General features: G+C 34.8%; 1 long non-coding RNA gene across 1 annotated transcript; it reads left to right on the top strand.

The window, feature by feature from the left end:
• The first annotated feature begins 3,639 nt into the window (after positions 1-3,639).
• On the top strand, positions 3,640-19,619 carry LOC147073710 (uncharacterized). Its single transcript, XR_015070345.1, has 5 exons — positions 3,640-3,795; positions 10,755-11,626; positions 12,362-12,545; positions 17,266-17,781; positions 19,309-19,619. It is a non-coding gene; the product is annotated as an uncharacterized LOC147073710 (long non-coding RNA).
• The last annotated feature ends 2,205 nt before the right edge of the window (positions 19,620-21,824 follow it).

The raw sequence follows: 21,824 nt of genomic DNA, 5'->3' as shown, positions 1-21,824 counted from the left end.
TTATTGTAAATTTTATACATGAATTATTAATCAAAAATTTTTGTGTTAGGTAATAAAAATTATTGCCTAATCATATATATTTGTTGATATTAATGTTATTTGTAAGTGCTTATTGTTTCATATTTTGTTTTGTGTTAATAATTTAGAATATTAATTTGTTTAATGATGTAGTATTATATATTAATATTTAATCTCATTAATTTAAATTTAATTGTATTGATAAAGTATTATTGGACGGATATATTGGTAGATTATTTCTGTCGCCTTTTGAATTTGTTTTGGTAAATATCTGTTTTAAAAATATTATTCGAGTGGAATAAGTACTAAACAAAATTGCGTTTTATTAAATTAAACAATAAATATTCCATTAATAGGAGAAAAATTTGCCTGCGGCGCTTTTTAATGTCACATGTATCATCATTTTAATAGACGTAGCTATGTAGATTGTGACTACTATGACGTACTCGATTTTTGAGTATATTATAGTATCTGGGGTCTCGCGGAATACCAGTCGGGAAATACTACTATACTGCCCTTAATAATTATTGATAAGACGCTCCACCAAAGATTCTGAAAGTCATGCAAAGGACCCTAAATAAACAAGTGAATTTACACCTAGGCTAACTTTGAGGCATTTGAAAAATTTTCTGCGTCATTTTATGGAGGACAAAATAATTCCGATCCCTCCTTAGATTCATCACTTTCAACTCCTGACTCCTCTGTTTCGGCAGAGCTTCAGTACACTGGTACAAAGGACACTTCATGTCATTAAAGATAAATGACGGCAGAGCAAATCAAGATTATTTTAATTTTCTAACAAAACTCTTTCTTTCATCAATAAGGTACATGGTTGCTACAACACAGTCATGTGCATCATCGCTTCGAGACAAGGAAGTGTGGAACTAAAATCTATTCATTCTGACACGTTTATAGCGTCATAATTGGCAGTCCTTCACAAACCGCGGCTGCATAATCATGTCGGGTGGAGATGGGGTAACTTAAATCATTGTTATTATCATTATCATTACACCAGTCAGTTTTTGATAGGCCATGGTGGATTCACTGCCAAGCTCTACGAGCTTAGACTTGTTACCCGGCCAACATGTCCATGTAGCAGATAGCTACAGGATGCAAACCATGTACTCCGAGATGGAAGAAATGCTCAACCAGCTGTTCGGTCCATCAGGCAGTCCGAGCCGGTCACCACAAAGGCCAATTATATTGCATTAAAAAAACTGCGGCATCTTATTGCGGACGGAAAATCTCTTCACATTGTTTAAGATTTATTTTTTGTATCTTATACGAGGGTGGGTCAATAATTCCTTAGAAAAAAGCATTAAAACAGTTTTTCTTTTTGTATTTTTTTTTATTTCTCAACATAATCTCCTTGGAGCTCAATACACTTGGTTAGACGTTTCTCAATTTTTTTTAAACCATCAGAAAAATAAGTTTTCGGAAGGTCCTCAAAATAAGCATTTGTCCGATCGATGACTTCTTCATTTGAAAAAAAACGTTGTCCACTTAGCCATTTTTTTAAGTTTGGGAAAAGGAAAAAGTCACTGGGGGCTAAATCTGGCGAATACGATGGGTGGTCGACCAATTCGAACTTCAATTCTTCAATTTTAGCCATTGATAGTAAACATGTGTGAACACGGGCATTGTCCTGATGAAAGAGGATTTTTTTCTTGTTTAAATGAGGCCGTTTTTCTTCAATTTTGTTTTTTAGCTGGTCCAATAAAGATGCATAATAATCCCCTGTTATTGTTTTTTCTTTTTCCAAATAGTCAACGAAAATAATTTCACGTGCATCCCAAAATACAGTAGCCATAACCTTACCAGCTGATTTTACGGTTTTCGCCTTCTTTGGACATGGTTTGCCTTCGTAATCCACTGCTTTGACTGTTCTTTCGTCTCGGGAGTATAGTGGTGTATCCATGTTTCATCTACAGTCACAAAGCGACGAAAAAATTCATCCGGATTGCGTTGCATGAGCGACAACAGGGCTTTAGAGGCCACCCTATTGCGTTTATTGTCGACTGTGAGCAAACGCGGCACCCATCTTGAAGAAATATTTTTCATGCCCAATTTGTCATGTAAAATAGAAATGACGCTACCTTTTGAGATCCCTGTAACCTCAATTATCTCACTCAACTTTAATCTTCGGTCACTTAACACCATATCGTGGATTTTATTGATCATTTCTGGTGTAGTCACCTCTACAGGACGTCCTGAGCGTGGTTCATCCTTTGTTGATGTACGACCACGTTTAAATTCATTTAAACAGTTATAAATAGTTGCAAGTGAAGGAGCAGATATGCCATGAACTAAATCCAACTCATTTTTTATTTCCTTTGCTGTTAACCCTTTTATATTAAAATGTTTAATAACAGCTCTAAACTCAATTTTCTCCATTTTCCATTTTCCACAAGCAAATTTTTTTTTAAATGTACGAGAAACACACAACAACCCGACCAATCTGATTGAAACTTCGCAGCATACTGAATCGGTAGTGCCGCTGCATGAAAACAAACCGCTTACAGTACTAGTCGCGCCACCTGTCGGCTTTTCTAAGGACTTATTGACCCACCCTCGTATAATATAATTATGTTTGAGTTGTTATTATCATTTGTTGCATTGTGGAGAACTATCATGTATTTTCATTTTCAATTTCAATTTTTCAATTTTTATTTATTTTTAACATATTGTGGACATTACAAATTATAAGTTTAAGACGTTCACAACATGACATATAGAAACAAAGAAGTATACTTAAAACAGTAAGTTGTTTTACCTTTGTTTACCCAGATTCCCACGGTAGTCCAATATGAATAAAACAACAAAATTATTATAAATATTATATTTTGTAGGTCAATAATATTACAAAGTATTAAAAACACAGATTTTGATGTTTCATTTGGTATGGCTATTAAAGTATCTAACTAATCGAAAATTACATCTAAAGGTTTTACATCTTAATAAGATATTAATCCAGGACGCAATCTCCTTTATGATCAATTAAGATAAATTACATAACTAACTTAATTGTAACAGACGTCTGGGCTCTGGCCACGTATTTATTATTGCCGTTCTTGTACTTAAAATATATTTTTTTTTTTTGGGGAATTTTAATAATTTGGATCAGTTTAAACGTACAAATTAGGAATAATTCGCATGGATCATAAATGGATCGATAGCTAAGATACCAAAACACTCGCCCGGAAAGCGAAAGACTTGAGTTTGAGTCCCACACTTTTCTAGATTAAATTATGTTGTTTGTTTAATAAGGAATCAAATATTCTTAATATTACTTACCTATTTTTCAAAAGAATCATACTTTGTTTTATTCATTAGACACTTCTCTAACTAGAAATTGAGTACTTTCGAAATGTTAATTTCACTACACATAAAAAAACTTCTACGTCGTCAAAGTGTACTGATTTTTTTTAAACCATCATTTTTAATGATACGAATGCAACGTTTAGTTATCTAAATATTTTTAAACATGATAGTTAGTAAATATGCGATTAAAATGCTTTCATTTAAAATTTATAGGAAATGATTCACGAGTTATTAGATTAAAATTTTCCTGAGAGGATAATATAATAATAACGGTGGTTAATAAATTATTGATAATTTTACTGTAGAGACAGCCACAGATAAGATTGTCGGTAACAAGAGTGTACAAAGCTTGTAATAAATGATGTGTGTATTTTATTAGTAAAAACACAAAATCACTATCTCGATTTTGTCTAACCAACATAAGATTCAAATTTGAAATGGACATATTATTATTATGTAAGTGTTGCTATTTGTTTGTAATTGATTGATTTTTAATTACCTTATGTTAATAATATTAATGTTGTCTGTATATTATTATTTTATTTATTCTTTAGCATAATACTTACAAAATGTATTCTGAAAATATCAATACCTTTCATGAGCGATTATATCAAAATGACACATGATAAAAGAATTAAAATCTTATAAATCGTAGTCTATTATGTTTATTTTCACCATTCAAAATAATTTACTATTTTTTATTATTCAACGAATAATTCACAAGATTTAAGAATGTAATATTCTTTTTATTGAACATACATAATTTTGAAAACTCTTTTTTGACAAAATACGACACTCAGTGTTTTCAAAATTATGTTCGATGGCCCAGTATTGAACAGTAACAACTCAAAAACGTTGTTTTGGGATAATCATGTTTTAATATTTGAATATCATTTAAAAATGTCAAATATTAATATTACTGTAATTAAATTAAATTTTCTCATTATATTAAACCCTTATACTTAAATCAATTGCAAAAAAAATATCATTTTATATAAACAATAGTAATTTTAGACCATTTTATAAATTATTGCTGTTTAAAACTGGTTAGAGTTACAATATTGTAAATACTTCAAGAGTTATATCTATTCAAAAAAACTTATTGATATTAAATTATTACCTACTTTAAGTATGACAGAGAGTGGAGAAAAGTAGTGTAAATGAAAAATATAAAATAAAAAAATATATTTATTATAAATTTTAAGATTCAAGAACTATTATAAAATTCTCGAAAAGATAGTAAAAGTATTACAATTATATTACTATCAGTATCATCATCAGAATCATGTAGTGTTCCAATACTAGTATCGCATACTATACTATAACGGAAGAACTACTAAGTAACATTATTTTTTTTTTCAAATTATAAATTTTGGTGGTGTAATGAAAGCCTTCTTTATTTCTGGTACGCTTCTTCGCCTTCTGACTTTGAATCGAACATTCATTTTCTTAAAGTTTTATTCAAAAAAACTATTTTTATGAAAAAAAATACCTCAGGAAAATCTTACATGTTATTCTGCATGTTATTCTACATGTTATTCTGCAACACTTTTTCTTCATCGGTATTAATGGTAAAGTTTTTTCCTATATCCTTTTTTTTCCTTTCGACCATGTCCGATCGTAAAAGGATCATATGGGCCCCCACAGAGTGGAGGTTTGTATTAATAGATTTTATTTTTACGAGAAATGGATGTCAGCCACTTGCTCAACCTATTAGGTCCATACTCTGACTCATACACAAATTGAAAAACACTATGTGTACTTGCCAGACCCAGGATTTGAACCTGGGACCCTCGACACTATAGACCGGCGCTTAAGCCACGCGGCTATCGTGGGTGTAAGTTTTCTTAAATCGTTCTGCAGTAATTTAATATCAATAAAATTTTCGGTACTCCATATTTCCTTAACTTCATATGGAATTTCGGTTTTCTTAGTAACACTGATAATGGGAACCAGTTGGTACAGTACGTAAATAGTTGCCACCTTAAGGTGCCTTTTTCTCTTCACGCCCAATCAATGCATGCATAGCCTCACCTTAATTTTGTGAATGACCAACTATGAGGAAGCTAAGCATTATTTCTTTCTGTAAAAGTGTAAACAGTATAAATATAGCAAAGTAATAAATTTGTTTTTATTTTGCCCAGCGCTTTTGATATCCGAATAAAACGATACTTCCGAAGATGTAGCATTTTTTAAATAATTAAAAATGCAGCTCCCAATTTTGTTGTCCCTCCCCTATTAGCGATACCTTCATGCCAAGTATAATACGGATATCCCAATTTGTTACCTACATAGAAAATTGTAAAATTGTGGCGTGAGAACCTGCGTTTGTAAAATAATGCACTAATGACTCCGGGTCTATTCTATACAAAAGGCACGCTAACGTGATATCGTGATAATGTGTAAGTATTTATTACATACATTTTTTTATTGAAATGTTATAATTGTATCAATCAGTTAGCCGTTTAATCAATCAAAATTGTATCTCTATCGCTCTCTCTCTCTATCGCTTATGCTACAGCCAAGGGGCATGCTGTTAAAGTATAGCACTTTTTGCAACAATTATTACCCACTTATTATAATTGTTACAATACGTGTTAATAATTCAATACAAACATACCCTAGTTAGCGGTTTTAGCGTATGAAAGTAGCCTTTTGTATAGAATAGACCCGCAGAAGGAACGTTGATCACGGATTGCAAATCAAAGATACAAATATTTCTGTTAGGCTGCGCGCAGACGGCAAAGCGAAGTTTCGGATTCATCCGCCAAACGTCGTTTACGGGTCGAATGCGTTTTGTTTGCGTTTCGTTTACGGCGATATATCGACGATGCTGTCCAAACATCTGGACAGAGAAAACACAGTTTTCAAGGAGATTCATAAACGCCTTTTTTTGAAACTGCACCCTGCTGCGAGAGTATTTATCTCTCATTACAGTGGTGTACAAGGGTAAATAAATCAATATAAAATCAGTACATAATATTGCATTATACCTACATTTATTTTCCCACTATTGCTTCTTTTGGAGCTGGACTGTTTTATATCGATAGCGTTTCAAAAATTACCTATTATTGTGCCTATTATGTATCATCATAAACTTTGTCTGATCAATACTATCGACCGAGGGTACTTGATGGAGTTTGAATTTAAATTCTAATTGATTTAAGTTTTGTACTATTATTATTTATTAATACAATAAAAAAAAATAATTATAAGTTAATACACGAAGAAAGGGTAAAAACCTTATTACCTAGATACCCACTAAGTAAAGGATGAAGTATAAAAACATAATATTGTGAATAATTTGAATACTTGCATTGTTTCTAAAAACTTGTTGTAAATACTATTAATACATTCGGTAGGTAAGCAGTTTTACAAAATAAAATAAAAAAGTTTTGACACAGCACAGCTATGAGAAGAAGTATTTCATCAGAAGAAAGGCTCGCCATAACTAGAAGGTAAACTAAACTAAACTAAAAAATATACATATACCTATACAAGTACATAGGCACATACCTATCAATAGTAGTAGGTAGGTATTCATTATTCTCACTACAATTTATTATTATTGGTACCCGTTTACATTTTAGTGTATATATATATAGATCATCTAGATGAACAGATTTTAAGGGAGATATTTCAAATGTTTATTTATAATATGTGACAAAACAGAACACCCGGAAAAAACCTGGCTGTTCTGTTTTATCATGTTCTGTATTGTTATTGTTTTGTTTTGTCATGTTCTGTTTTGTCATGTAAAAAATAAATTATAAATAAACATTTGAAATATCTCCCTTAAAATCTGTTCATCTAGATGATCTATATATATACACACTAAAATGTAAACGGGTACCAATAATAATATATTGTAGTGAGAATAATGAATACCTACCTACTACTATTGATAGGTATGTGCCTATGTACTTGTATAGGTATATGTATATTTTTTAGTTTAGTTTAGTTTACCTTCTAGTTATGGCGAGCCTTTCTTCTGATGAAATACTTCTTCTCATAGCTGTGCTGTGTCAAAACTTTTTATTTTATTTTGTAAAACTGCTTACCTACCGAATGTATTAATAGTATTTACAACAAGTTTTTAGAAACAATGCAAGTATTCAAATTATTCACAATATTATGTTTTTATACTTCATCCTTTACTTAGTGGGTATCTAGGTAATAAGGTTTTTACCCTTTCTTCGTGTATTAACTTATAATTATTTTTTTTTATTGTATTAATAAATAATAATAGTACAAAACTTAAATCAATTAGAATTTAAATTCAAACTCCATCAAGTACCCTCGGTCGATAGTAGTGATCAGACAAAGTTTATGATGATACATAATAGGCACAATAATAGGTAATTTTTGAAACGCTATCGATATAAAACAGTCCAGCTCCAAAAGAAGCAATAGTGGGAAAATAAATGTAGGTATAATGCAATATTATGTACTGATTTTATATTGATTTATTTACCCTTGTACACCACTGTAATGAGAGATAAATACTCTCGCAGCAGGGTGCAGTTTCAAAAAAAGGCGTTTATGAATCTCCTTGAAAACTGTGTTTTCTCTGTCCAGATGTTTGGACAGCATCGTCGATATATCGCCGTAAACGAAACGCAAACAAAACGCATTCGACCCGTAAACGACGTTTGGCGGATGAATCCGAAACTTCGCTTTGCCGTGTGCGCGCAGCCTTAGTGGTTTCTATGAAGAGTTTGAGCTATTTTTCGTTTTTCTCATGTATATGAGATTTATACTATATTTTTTTTAACACTTTTGTTCTGGGGTTGCATTTTTATATATCTATAGCTGCTGTCAGCATATTATTAATCGGCGACATGAAATATATCTATTTTCCATAGTACTCGTTATGACCGCAATAATAAATTCCGCATATCCGCTTTCTACTTAGTCAGTGATGCAAACGCCAGATAATAAATAGCTGACAATATTCAATAAAAAGAATATTATTTTGATAGTAATAAATAGTGAATAAAAATTAATCGGACAGGTCACTCGAATCTAAGTACTTGGTTTGTTACTATCTCAGTCTGTGTATCGCTCTGCGCAACATTTTATTTTTCCGAGATTCGGACTTCGAAACATAGAATAAGTATTGTAACATAAACTACTATAATAATATACTATTGTACCGATGATTATGCTGCAAATAAAACTTGCTCCTGCATCCATCTTCGACTTCTTCATCATCATCCTCAATGCCATGACCTATGACACCGCGACGACTCCCACAATAGTAACTCATATCGAGCCCCGCATACTCGTATTATCTTGCAGAGCAAATATTCGCCCTTTTTCGTAATGAAAAAACTAATATTGAGTTATGTATTAAAAATTGTTTCACAAAGGTGGTGATTTGCCATTGGCATAGCTTCTTGGGTACATTTTGTTTTATATAAACGCCACATTGTTGCTATATTTAGACTTATATTAAAATAATATTTTTTACTGGACTGTGTCCAGCAGTAGTGGGAGTCTATGAATGGAAAAAAGCGAATATTAGTGCGAATCCCATCTTCGATATCAGAACTTACTCGTTTTTCGCACTTACTGTGACCACGCCTTTCAATTTTTTTAATAAAGCCCTTACTATTCAACTTATTACAAACTGTTAAAATGGTTTTTCTACTTATATATGTTCAATGTTTTCATAAAAAATATTTTACATATTATTCTTTTTCGAACATTTCCAAACTTAAAATAATATGCACAATTAAGCGACCTGCACATCTAATATATACACAAGACTGACATCGGCCATTATCGGTGGTTATTGATGGTAGTTTATCATATGTTTGTATTGAGACATTATAATTGTTACAATAAGTTAGCCGTTTAAACAGTTAAAACTGACCATCTCGCTCGAAAATTTAGCACACCCAAGAGAAATGTTGTTAAAACACAGAACTTATTGTAAGAATAATTATAGTACCTATTTTAATACGATAATATGAAAAACCACCCTCGATAGCGGCCGACAGCGGCCAATAGCAGTCTTGTGTATAGAATAGATGCGCTGGTACTGTTGGAGGTTTTAATTTTGTACTCGGGAACGACAAAATTGAAACGTAAGATCAATCGCCATGTTTTAAATTGACACAATTCGAAATGGGTCCGTACAAAACTGGTTTTGTTTGAAATTTTGTAAAATTTCATATGGATTTTTTGGGTCTCAAGGTATCCAATTTTTTTTTTCAATTTTTTTTTATGTACAAAACGAATATTTTGGTACCAATATCGCGAAATGTCAAATTTTTGACTTGTTACCATTCAATACTGGGACATCGGTATGTTCAATAAAAAGAATGTAACATTCCTAAGTCTTGTGAATAATATTCGTTGAATAAAAAAAAATAGTTAATTAAATTATTAGTAAGTTCAAGTAAGTTACAACAAAAAATCTTGGAGTAGTGTCGGTTAGTAATTAAGATAATTATTACCTACTTTGATTTAAAACTCATAAGCCGATTGCTAATAGTAACTCATTTTGGAAAGCGCTTCAGATAGTATTGTAAGAGCCATTAGTTAAATAATTAGACGCAATTAGATAGGATACCTATAGCATTGTGGTCAATGTGCGTGAACGCGAATCCCGAGAGACGCAGGGTCGATTCCTGCTGGGTGTCGTATTTAAAAAAAAAATTATTGGCTATATATTTTCTCAGAAGTGTTTTCAAAATTATGTATATTCAAAATAATATAAAATGATCTGAAGTTCAAAGTAACGAACATAATATATCTTAATATTATACATTAGTTACCCGTTTCTTTGAATAACAATATTGGTTATTAATTACCCTTTTGTTGTTAGTTGTATTTATAATTTATTTTCAACGGGAAGACAACATTGAATGGATAATAGTGACCAACGATAAAACAATTACTAATAAGTTTCTTTGCTTTGTTTCCCAAACAGCTTCTGGATCTCTTAAACTATTTATTTATCGAATACACAGGACTTAAGAATGTATCCATACAATTTAAAACAGCTTAATAACTAACTAATTAGAATTTTTTAATTAATTTTTATACTGATCGGGACTAGAACCTGCATCTATTTCATTATTTATATATTATATATTTTTTAATACTATGCTGTGTAATAAATACCAAAAATTTCTACTATTTATTCACCGATGCATGATGGCAACCCTTTAGTTTGCATGAGACATTTATAATCTTTTAATAATATTACACATTTAATGTATAATATTGGAACCTGTCAAAAAACACTTTAACTATTTTTCAGTACACTTTATCAACTGTAGATAACTGGAAGTTATTAAATAAAATTTCGTTCGCACAAAAAAAATATTAAGACTATGACATAGTTTGTTGCTGAAAGGCAATACCCACCAAGGCTTAATTATTTTATAAATTTTATTTTGCAGACGAAAGCCAGTGCTCAAAACCGACAAAACGAAATACCGTTTGAATAAAGGAATTGGTAAATGCATCTATAAAGTATTTTCATGATGGGTTTCGAAATAGGATCGACTAGAATTCTAATACTGGCAGTACTGCATATTTTATATAACTCGTGTGAGAGTAAAAATAATACATACGATTGCCCCAGTGGTTTTTCATCATACCATAAAGAAAATATTCACTTGTGTCTTCAAGAACAAGGTCCATGGACATATTTAGATGCAATCAATGGTTGCCATTTAAACGTTTTACCATTTGAGATACATAACAAAATGCTTAAAATTCATGGATACAATGTGACATTTATTTACCATTCTCAATTTTATTGGATTGACATATCGAGAGCTTATGAAGGTGGACCATTTATACCAACACAGAAAATTAATCGATTAGATGACTATTTTAAAGGAGTCAGCACAGTCGAGGAGAAAGACCACACGAATGGGTCTGAAATGTGTGCTGTTACTGATACAACAGGAAAAGTAACCATGCTGTTGGATGTGATAAGAGCTATTATAGTGTGTGTGTTATTTCTCAGTCATTCCCAAGTAAAGGGCAGTCTAAAATTTGTCCGCCGGAATCTTTTCTATTCACATCTCCATTGATATCATGTCAAAAATATATGACGTTTGGAAACGCAAGAGCCCATCCTGGATACACTTTATCAGAAGCTGCCGAAATCTGCAGAAATGATTCCGGGTATCTTCTTCAGCAAGGATATATTTACTCTAGTTATTTCAATGACGGGGTATCACTAACTGAGTATCCAGTTGGCATCGACGTTGACAAGGATGGAGTTCGTTGGAAGTTGATCCCATATGGAAATTATAGTAAGGTTAGTAAACTACTGATAATCAATTATTGATGTTGGTTGAGGTTTACGCAGCATACATACATTAATGGTTTAACTTATAACTTTTTAAAAACTAAAATCATAGATATATCTCATTGATTAACTCCATTAAATTCCCAGCGTTACCTTTGTTCCAAGAATGGACGATTTCACAACTCTTGTGATTGTAGTTTTTATATTTTTTATAATTACTAACTATCTATTATTTTGTTTTGATGATATATACGCTTATTGAGTTTATTATTAGTGATTACTTAGAGTTTTTTACAAACACTTCAACTATTCATAATTTGTTTGTGATAAAGTTTTGACCTACATTATTGTATTAATCTGTTCTATAAGTATATAAGTTAGAATTAACTGTGTTCGTTGTCAATGCGTGTTTACCTTTTGGTGAGTGCACATAGCGCCTGAACATGTCGAAAGCCGGAACCCGTTTCGCAAAAACTGATTCAAATGGAATAGTACAAAACTTAAATCCATTAGAATTCAAATTCCATCAAGTACCCTCGAAGGTCGATAGTATTTAATATCATTTGTTTTGATTTCTGGTTTCGTAAGATCTTCATCCAACAGTGGATCGACTTTTGTCGATGATGACAATATTTAAACGATAATTAATCATATTTTAAAGAAATTTTATGTAACGTACCTTTACCTTAGGTATTTTTTTTTTGATGACTGATTCATAGAAATGTGTTTCATTTCTTTTCTTAGGTACCAAAATTGAAATGGAGTGAAATAAATGACATATCGTCCAGTATAAGTTTCAACGGGACCTCTTTTAAAGTGTTGAAAGGGGATCATAGGTTTCAAAGTTTCATATATGAATATTCTCCAAAAATTCCTAATGTGAAGATGCATCTTTCTTTTGATAAAGAATTCGTTTTTCCCTCCAATGGTAAGCGTTTTTTATTAAATTATTATTCCATTAATGATTAAAACGTGGGAAAAACAGAATAACACAAACAAATAAATTGACACAATATTACTCCATGAGGAACTTTCCGTTAAAATATGCATTACCTAACTAAGTTGCCTTGAGGTACGAGTGTTCCACACGTATTTTTTTTACATACAGATTCCCATTTTTTAATAGTTACCATCATTACTATCCGTCATAATCAAATGCCCTTCATTTGAAAAAAAGATAGAATATAATTTTTAGACGGCATAAAATATAAAGTATACTTACCATCAGCGGCGGCTCCTCTAATACCATGCAAGTGCTACGCACCGCCTGCATCTTTGAAGACATCGCTCAACTTTTCATTGTTATTCATACGTGTACCACTCACTTCGCGAACTATGAACAATACTCCGTTCGTGCGCAAAGCGATTACGATCCAAACAGATTTTCAGTTTGCACAGGATTACAATGAGGTCATTATATACTACGTAAACCGTGGTCGAATGTTCCTGTAATGCCGTTTTGTGTAGAATTTTTTACACACTTTTAGATCGGCGCACGAAATTAGGACTCTAGAAACAAAAACGCCAGTTTCTTTTTTATAACAATGTTGGCGAGTTAATTTTTAACAATTTCACATTTAAGATTTAATGAATCGCCAAACTTTTACGAAAATACAAACTACCGAATTTATTTCTAAACCACTCAAATACATTCAATAAACAAAAAAACACATCAGCGGTTATTTATTCGGCTGAAAGATTGTTCGCTCAGAGCGTAAAGTCGTAAACCGTGACATTTATTTTTCTTTATTGATATTAAATCATTTGAACTGTTTAAAAACTCTTTTTAAGAAATATAATAAATAAACAAAGACAATTAATTTACCTTCTGAGAAGTTCAATATTTCAGTCATTTTACACTAAGATAATATCTTAGCTTATTGACATGGCAGTCTTCGGTGATTAAGGTAATCATGGAGAGACGCTTTACGACCTTTACGTGGCTAGGAAAAGTGTTCCTGATGCCGCCAAAGAGTGTAACACTGCGTACCCTTATGGCACAGCCTCAAGGGTTCCGTTGCCATGGCCGGCCCTGCAGCGGTGCTACAAAAGCGACCTACATGCTGCAGGTCTGACATGGCGGGAGGCGCAAGAGTTGGCGTTGAACCGAGGGAAGTGGCGTGAACTTGTGCTTGCCCTATGCTCCAATGCTGGGTATAGAAGGTAAACCATTGCGCACTACCAGAAAATGCTATTCTGAAGACCACCGGCCACCACTGCTTACTTACTTACTTAGGATATGTGCTTATATATTTTGGGCCACCTAGACGGTTTTTAGCGCCTATCCCCTTTATATGAAGTGCCTATCTGGAGTGAAGCATGATTGTGAGTGAGAGGACCCGGTCTCGGCGGTTTCGCGACCGACCGAGACCAGGTTTGGGATCTGGGTGAGGGAATCTCTAGTGAGTATATTTAAAAAAAGTGTTTCTCCTGAACAAACAACAACAAGAACCACCGCCATCACAGGCCTCCATCATCTCCCCACCCCACATCTTGCTTCTGTCCGGTTCTGCGGAGTCCAGCGTTCAGTCCGTGGGGTCTGGCGTTCGTCCAATCCGAATCCAGAGCCGGGGTCATCTTCTTCCGCACCAGACGGGTGCTCGCAGGAAGACTGAGAGAAGGCCAAAAAGCAAGATCGGCATCCATAATCGCATCTTTATCGTGTGTTACTTCGGGTCTTAGCCCGTTTGCTCATCAAAATTGGAGCCGCAGAGGGGGGAAAAACTCCGGAGGTGAGCAAGCCCACAACCGGCCAAAAACCCCTCCGCTGTGGTTTTAATCTGTAGGGAGAAAAAAGTTAATAGGTCATCAGGTCGTCTTAGGTGGTGATCGGCCTTGGCTGAGTGGCAAGGGATCTGTAATCATAAGAGAAAAATACAAGAAGAAAAGAATACGGTGTGTTATTTAGGGGAGGGGGGAATTAGTAGGAGTACCCTCCTTGGCCGGTCAAATTGGTAGTGAGCGTGTATGTCATATTGTAGTAGGTCATTAATTGTCGTGTTAGGATGGTTGTTGATGGAGCTGTAGAATTGCTTCGTGAGCTTGAGGATGTGGGTTTGGAGGGTTTCCAAGTTAAGATCGCTGTGGAGTGTGGTGTTCCTGACGAACCAGGGAGCATTAGTGATTGCTCTGAGAGTTTTGTTCTGTACGATTTATAGTCTGTTGATAAATTTTAGGCCGGCAAATGCCCAGACGGGGCACGCGTAGGTCATAATGGGGCGAACGATAGCTGTGTATAATAGCAACTTGCTGCGATAGGCAAGCTTACTCCTATGTCCTATCATGGGTTTGAGCTTAGCTAAGACTATGTCGGCTTGGCGTCTCTTATCGCTAATGTGTTTCGAAAAGTTGAGTGCGGTGTCTAACGTTAGACCAAGATATTTGACCTTATTGGTCCAAGGGATTTTAGTCTTGTGCATTACCAGGTGTGGAAATTTGCGCTTACGTTTAGAAGGTGGTCTCCTAAAGTTGCGCCTGAAGCAAATGGCGTTACTCTTGTCTGCGTTTATTTTTATGCGCCATTTGTCGCACCAGGCGGAAACCTGGTCGGCCGACCTTTGGACTAGTTCTGTAGCTCTGTCTTGATTCATCGATCTGGAGAGGATCGCTGTATCGTCTGCATATTGTGCTGTTATGCACGAAGCTAATGGGGTATCTGATGGGATAGGAATGTCTCTTGTATAAAGGTTATACAGAGACGGAGCGAGTACGGAACCTTGAGGGACTCCGGCGCTTGCGGGTCTGATTGAAGATCTTTCTCCGAACAGTTTGACTGCGAAGTGTGTGTCGGTGATGAATGAGTGTAGGATTTTAATGATTGGCTGTTCGATTTCGGCCTCTGAGAGTTTAACTATAAGTCCTTCGATCCAAACTTTATCGAAGGCTTTAGCAATATCTAAGAACAAGCCAACTGTATATTTATGGTGATTGAAACCGTCTGTTATGTATTCTGTTACGCGCAACAGTTGATGGTTCGTGGCGTGACCGGCTCTGAACCCGTGCTGAACGTCTGGTATGAGTTTCTTCTCATGGATAATGATTTGAAGTCTGGCATTTATTAGTCTTTCTAAGAGTTTGCTCATCGTAGGGAGGAGACTGATTGGCCGGTGACTTTCGGGGAGTGTGTGATCCTTGCCTGGTTTTAGCAGGAGGATGATGTCAGCAAGTTTCCAGACATCTGGAAAGTATTGCAGCTCTAGACAGGCATTGAAGATCCCTGTTAAGGCAAGGATGCCTTTCTTTGGTAAATTCTTGTGGGAGAGGTTGCTCACTCCGTCATTGCCTGGCGCTGAACGATTTTTAAGTCGTGAGATTAAGTATTCAACTTCCTGAGTGGAGATTGGGGTGATCGGAAGTGGTGGAGGATCTATTCTATCATGTATAATAGCGCTGGCCCTATCTTCAATTGATTTTAGGTGTCGTCTGGTGGACCTTTTAGACGTGTCTATTTCGTTGGGTCTAAATTGATTTTGGAGGCTGTCCGCAAATACCTCGAGTTTCTCCTCTGTCGTGAAAACCATTTTATTATGGGCTTTCAGAGGAGTGATAGGACATTTTTTTATCCTCAAGGCTTTAGAGAGTTTCCAGAAGGGGTCACTGCCCTTTAGTAACTCTGTGAGTTTGGAGTTCCAGGTCTCACTAGCGTGTGTGGCGTTTAGTTTACGAACCTCCTTCCTTAGTTTCTTAAACTTGAGGAAGGAGGGCTGGTCCCCCAAGATTTGGGAGATTTTCCTAGCGCGGTTTCTCGCCGTGATTTTAAGTCTGGTGGATTTTGGCATATCCATTCTGTGGGTATCAGTCTGACTGATCAAAGTTGAAGCGGACTTGACCGCTTCGTTTATAGAGGCTGTCAGTTCCCCTATTGCGGAATCTATCTTAGGTGTTGAGGAGAGATCTAATGGAATCGTGTGGTGTTCTTCCAGATGAATGGCAAAGTCCTCCCAGGATACTTTATATCTTTGGGAGTCTGGTGACGTAACTAATGGGTCCAATGCATCCCCGAGGAACATTAGGACCGGTTTATGATCGGAGTTGAGTTCATCTACCGTACGAATGATGGGGATGTAGTTGGTATTACGGGTGATGGCGAAATCGAGAATACTAGGCATGCCTCTGTTTGGGAAGTTAGTGGGCGACAGAGGTGCGACTATCACTGATTGGCTAGTTTGAATGAAATCGTATAGTACTACTCCACGAGCTGTTGACTTACGGTTGTTCCAAGCGGAGTGCTTGGCGTTGAAGTCTCCGGCTATGACTGTGGGAGTATTATTTGTGTCCAATAGATTATCAAAATCTGACCTGGTGGGTTTCTGTTTCGGCGGACAGTAGATAGCTGTGAATTTAACTAAGCCGTAATTCTTAGTGGTTACTAATATCGAGGTAGATTCTATAGCCGGACGTGTGACGCGCGCGGGTGGCTGAGAGTGTGTTGAACAGTGCTCGATATGTGATTTTACGATGATGGCTGTTCCGCCACCTTTAGTGAGTCTGTCGGTTCTGTGGATAGTATAGTTCGGAACACCACTGCTTACCATATTTTATTATTTAAATAATAAAGACATACTATGTATGAGCAGTCATTGAGAATCCATAATTAGAAACTTTTCAACCCCGATATGCATGCTAAATTTCGTTAATTTTCATTTCAGACGGTCCTCTGATATTAGAAGTTAAAGGAGACTTTGATCATGAAGAAGTTTTGATAAGGTGTTTTACAGATTCAAAAACTTTTTATCCAACAGATATACCAATAATAAATAATTATACAAGATTTGATGCTTATGGAGATAAGTTATCAAAATACATTCTCAATGGAATTTTTAATGAATATTATTGGTGTAATATGGTTAGTACCGATAATTTCCATGAATATCAATCAAATAAAATTTTACTTCTTCCAAATCTCTATCCATCGGATACTAAAGCATATTTATTGCAATTTCCTGAATACGATGGACAAAACAAATTCGATCAACTTGACAAAAATTTCAAGGTTATAGAACCATATTTTCCATCAGCGAAATATAAGAGAATATATAAAAATAATTCATTCCTGATCCATTCAAGTCCACCAACTTCAACTACTCATGATGAGTTCATCATTTTATATGAACGAAACCTTCAAAACTGCGAGGATTGGCCAAATATTTCTAAAATGAATAAAGGTAAGTGTATTATGATTAATCAATATAAAATTGATATATCTCCTTAATCAGTGATACTGTAATAAAGCGATTTTGGGACAAATAATTTTAATACCCGCCATAACTAAAATAACAACCATTATGATTATGAGTGAGCAGGTAGTTTTCGCCCGATCCACAAAAACGAGGCCGAAACAGCGTTGCCAACTTAGCCATCTTGCACATCTAAACTCGTCCCGACTGCTGCACGTCGAATGTGTCGATGTGACTTTGTTGGTATTCGCAAAACACACATTATCTGATGCAGTGTTTATCAATCTTTTTGGACCTGCGGACCACTGAAAAATATTTTGCGGACCGCAACCCATAGCAAAAAGAAAACATATTTATATATTCTGAAATTTCCGGCGTTTCTCGGACGGATACAAGGGTAATAAATGAAGAAGATATTTCTGCAATTTTATAATATATACAATGATATATATACGAGGGTAGTCACAGAAGTACACGACCTAACGAAAAATACACTTGATTGTTGGCAAATCTTTTACCACCGAGCCATTTTTTCAAGTTTGGAAACAGAAAATAATCCGAGGGGACTAAATCTGGCGAATAGGGTGCGTGAGGAAGCAATTCTAACTTTAACTTATTTGTTTTTGCCATCGCGATAACCGATGTGTGAACTGATGAATTGTCCTGATGAAACGAAACTTTCTTTTTCGCCAAAGAATGCGGTTGATTTTCTTGATTTCATCACTCAAACGCTGCAATAAGTTTGCATAATACACGCTGTTGATTGATTTTCCTTTTTCAAGATAATCAATGAAAATTACTCCACGCGTATCCCAAAAAACTGACGCCATGACTTTGCCTGCAGATGGAACTTTCTTTGCCTTCTTTGGAGCCGATTCTCCCCTTCCATTCAATTGTTTTGACTGTTAGAAGAAAGATCTACATTCTATATAAATAGAGGTGGCTCTCGTGGTGCAGTGGGTAAGGCGCTGGCCTCCCACCCGAGAGTTCTGGGTTCGATTTCCGGTCATGACAAAAACATTTATGTGTTTTTCTCAAAGCCTGGATGTTTGTGATTGTTCAAAATTACTAACAACAACCTTGTACGAAAAAGCAAGGACATGGTTATTAATAATTCTAAAAAAAAATCTATATATAGAAAAAAGTATTTACCTACACTGGCAATATTGTATAAACAATTATTAATAATTTATATAAATTTCGACGGGGAAGTCTCATCGTTACGTGTGATTATAAAATTGCTGAATTTCCAGTGGAGGAAGGTGGAAAAAATGGATATCGTCACAAAGCGTTTTTATGATTTTTTTCAATAAATATTATTAATTTTGAAGCAATGTGCTTTTAATTAATACGCAAAAATCTAGTAAAGTTTTGGGACTCAAACTTTCTATAGGTACCCCAAACGCACGCACTTCATCGTCCAACCGAATCATTGTTTTGTTTTTACTGTAAATTGGTGAGCATCTATCGCCAGAAATTATCATAATTATTAAATTATTCACATATTTCTTATAGACAATCCAGACTCACCGCCCTACACTTGCAAAGGAGATTACAATACTGGAGTATTTTGGGAATACAATAGTGTATTGGATATGACCCCTGTAAGTAAAATTTAAACCCTACCATTTAAAAAGGAAAATGATGTATAAATACGGTAAGAACATAGTAATATTTAAATGGCAACTCCACAGTGAACTAAATAAAATTGCAATTTGTATAAACCTAATATTTTTTAATTCATTTAAATACGTAGGTTTATTAAAAGTATTTACCATGACCAGATTTTAAATTAAATATGTAGTGGTTATAATATATTTCTCATGGTATTTTCATAATGTATTGGTTGAGTTTTTTAAGTCGACTGTAATTATTTTGTGGAAGATGAGGAGGCCGGATCTAAGGGTGGGGGCGATGGAACAGAAAACCAGACAGTGACCTTTGTGATGATGTTTGATGGCTCCGTGGTCTGGTTTCAACTGTCACTCGGGCGGTATAGTTGGTTTGGGTCACCAGATTCGTACACTCCTGCACTTTGTGACACAGTTTATGGACGATTATGATAGTGAATGATATGATGATGATAGATTATGAATGAGTCTGTATCTATTGAGTCAATCACTTAAGCGACGGAAAGCTTTTAGAAGCCCGCACGCGTCCGCTTATGCGATGCAACTGAATGTTCTTTATAACACCATCTCTCATGATCCTTAATTGCTTATTGAAAGTTTGGTAACAATAACACTGGGGATTAGGAGGTGGGTGAGTTGATAAGGAGTGGAATGGTAACAAAATGGCCCAACCATGTATGTTCAATAAATAATGTTTATTCTTAAAACTTGTGAATTATTCGTTGATCAAAAAAAAAATATTAGCAATTCTATGACAAAAATTTTAAAAGATCCTAAAACCGGTTACTAATAATGAACGTAATTTAAAATACAAATAAAAAACGACTGCAAATAATAAGGAAATTTAGAAAGCCCGTCAGTGATAATTTATTGTATGAACCACTAATTAACTTCGTCGCAATTAGACAGGAGCCACTTAGTAGTTAGATCTCTTCTTCTTATTGAGCGCTGCACTCGTACCAGTCACGGAGGTTCTTAAGCCACGAAATGCGGCGTCGTCCTCTGCTATGCTTTCCATTGATCTTTCCTTGAATCACAAATGCTGCTGTGAATGCTATACTTTTGTGCTCTCATAATGTGGCCGAGGTACTGTAATTTCCTGGTTTTGATAATTTATGCAGAAATTATCGGTCCTTTCTCATTCGATTGAGAACTTCAACATTATTTGTCACCCGGTCAGTCCAAGGAATTTTGCGGTTAAGGTTTTGATTGCTTCTTAGGCATCTCATTTTAAGAAAGGCACTCCTTGCGATCTCAATTATAGTTTTAATTTCCTGAGACTGGACCCAATTCTCATGAATCCATGTACCCAAATCTTTATAATGAGTCACACGTTCAATTGGTATGCTGTTAATGAGTAGTTAGATCACATGGGTATAAATCCTAGGGAGCGAAGGCTCGAAGCCCGTTGAGTGTCGTATTTTTTTCTAGTGGTTATATATTATATTAATGATTAATGGGAATTAAATAATTTATCTCATATAATGGATGCCACGTTGATAATAATTATTAGTATCTCAATTTTATTGCGGTTTTAGTATAAGTACGCTGTAACCATAGAGAGTTATTCTCATTAGGAGAGTTCCGGTGACATTTAATTTTCACTTTGCATAATATAAAAAAAAACGGTTTGACGTTTCTGTGAATTATTTTAGTTATTTACCATTGTTTGCTCTTGATATTCTGTAGTAAGGAAAAAAAGAATAATGATCAGTAGATACTGTTTTTATGTAGTTAATAAAATGTACCACTTCGATTAGGTTTACTTATTAAAATATAATATCAACTTCTTATCATAGTTTCTTATCAATATTTTTAGCTTACAAATTTACCATCAGCTGGCAAATGGCGTTAACCATCGACACCGCAAACAGCTTAAAATTTATCCTAATAAAGCTGGAATATTACACCCAGAGTTGCTTGAAAAGCAAAAAACTGGTCTTACCTACTCTATATCAGTAGGAAAAATACCAGATGGCAGTGCCACCTGTCAACACGATTGTCGATGCGCTCAATGCGTTTAGTGTGTTCAATGCGCAAACATTGCATTTAATGGCCCCACCAAACCACATCCGCCGCGCACCACATCCGGTCTTAATCGGGCGTATCAGGGGACCCTACGTACGGATGTGAAGCATCATTTTTTATAACTGGGAATTTCTCAAGAGCAGTTACTCAAGACTAAGGTCGCCATACACAAAAATGTGCTTTGACTGAATTTACATTACTTTAAGTTAAGGTACCCATGGGAGAGATGAGCACGTAGAGGCAATTATTTTATTCTGCCATTTTGATTATTTTATATCATATAATATGGCATATTTTTGTGAATGATTGTTGGCAACACTGATAGTGGTTTCGCATTAATATTGTCATCCACTCTAATCTTAACTTGAGTGA

Source organism: Rhyacophila brunnea, unplaced genomic scaffold, assembly GCF_057557595.1.
Source record: "Rhyacophila brunnea isolate RB1 unplaced genomic scaffold, BYU_Rbru_1.0 scaffold_17, whole genome shotgun sequence".
Taxonomy (NCBI): domain Eukaryota; kingdom Metazoa; phylum Arthropoda; class Insecta; order Trichoptera; family Rhyacophilidae; genus Rhyacophila; species Rhyacophila brunnea.
This window is presented reverse-complemented; position numbering and strand designations above follow the sequence as displayed.